This window comes from Apium graveolens, unplaced genomic scaffold (genome assembly GCF_009905375.1).
Source record: "Apium graveolens cultivar Ventura unplaced genomic scaffold, ASM990537v1 ctg4623, whole genome shotgun sequence".
Classification (NCBI taxonomy): Eukaryota; Viridiplantae; Streptophyta; class Magnoliopsida; order Apiales; family Apiaceae; genus Apium; species Apium graveolens.
The window spans coordinates 153857-155943 of NW_027418624.1; positions in this window are offsets into that span (position 1 = coordinate 153857).

Sequence of the window (2087 nt, forward strand, 5' to 3'; positions counted from 1 at the left end):
AATAATGCGAGATGCACACAATTCGAAGTATTCCATTCATCCAGGAAGTACAAAAATATATCGTGATCTGAAAGAAAACTTCTGGTGGCCGAACATGAAGAAGGAAATAGCTGAATGGATAAGTAAGTGCTACACATGCCAGCGAGTTAAAGCAGAACATCAACGTCCGAGTGGATTATTACAACCATTAGATATTCCAGAATGGAAATAGGAACATCTAGCGATGGATTTTGTGGTAGGACTACCAAGGACAAAGGCAAATCATGATGCAATATGGGTAATCATTGACAGACTCACGAAGTCGGCACATTTTCTACCAATCAATGAAAGATTTTCACTCGACAAGCTAGTGCACATATATCTCAAAGAAATTGTGATGCGACATGGAGTTCCAGTATCTATCGTGTCTGATCGAGATCCTCGTTTCAACTCAAGATTTTGGAGACAATTTCAAGAATGTCTTGGAACTAAATTGAACATGAGTACCGCTTATCATCCGCAAACCGACGGGCAAAGTGAAAGAACTATCCAAACGATTGAAGACATGCTACGAGTTTGTGCGATCGATTTTGAAGGCAGTTGGGATGAACATCTACCCCTAGTGGAATTTTCTTATAATAACAGTTATCACGCCAGCATTGGAATGCCACCGTATGAAGCATTGTACGGGAGAAAATGCAGATCACCAGTATATTGGGATGAAGTTGGAGAACGCAAAATTTTGGGTCCAGAACTAATTCAACAGATGAAAGAAAAGATTGAACTCATTCGAAAACGACTCGATGCAGCGCAAAACAGGCAACGCAAATATGCAGATCAAGCCAGGAAAGATATAGACTATCAGGAAGGAGAAAATGTACTACTCAAAATATCGCCATGGAAAGGATTAACCAGATTTAGCAATAAGGGTAAATTGAAACCATGTTACGTTGGACCGTTTGAAATTTTGAAGAAAGTGGGAAAAGTTGCATACGAATTAGCTTTACCGCCTCATATGCAGCATATTCACAATGTGTTTCACGTGTCCATGCTTAAGCGATATAATCCTGATTCTAGGCATGTAATCGAGTATGAGCCGATAGAAATCCAACCTGATTTGTCTTTTATAGAACAGCCGGTAAGAATTTTAGATCGGCGAGAGAAAGTGTTGAGAAATAAGTCTGTATATTTAGTGCGAGTGTTGTGGAGAAATCCTATGGTTGAAGAATCAACCTGGGAACTCGAAAGTGAAATATTAGAAAAATACCCTCATTTGTTTTCATAAAAAATTATGAGGACAGAATCCTTTTAAGGGGGGGAGGATGTAACGACTGGGAACTTTACGTGTATATTATATCATGATTATAAAAAAATATGTGAATTAATGTGTCATTTATGTGTGATTATCTGATAAACCCTAACTGTTACGTGATACGTGTATTCCATGTCATTTCTGTATTTTTAAGGTATTTTTCAGATATTTTATTATGCATTTATAGGTTTTATTTCAAACGTTTTATGACCCACATGATGATTTTAAAGCCAGTATTTCAAATAAAATAATGGGCCTTATTTTTCATCAAATGACTTTTACAATCGCCTTGTTCTGAACATCTAGATAATTTATAAATTTTCTCGTTTTGCGAAAAATGATTTTTCCGGGCCCCATTGGGTGTCAAAAACCCCACAAAAATCACATTTTTATTTTTATAAATTTTTAGTACTTTCATTTATATTATTTCTTTGCATTTTCGCATTATTCACAATTTTTGGGAATTTTTGACATATATATTGCATATATAAAATATTTATAAATTAAATTTTAATACTCAAAAATTATAAAAAATTAGGGCCCAATATTTTTATTTAATGTATAATTAGCCCCTTAATTTTAATTAGGATTATTATTTTTACTACTATAAATAGCCTAATTTTTATTTAATTAATTATAATTAATCATTAAAATCTGCAAAATTACCAAAAATTCTCTGAAATCGGGTCGGGAAGAACAGGTTCGGGTCGAAGAATCAAGTCGTGATTTCTCACTGATTACAGCATCTAATCGTGTGATTCAAGTACTCAAATCGAAGGTTTTGATCCGTTCTTTC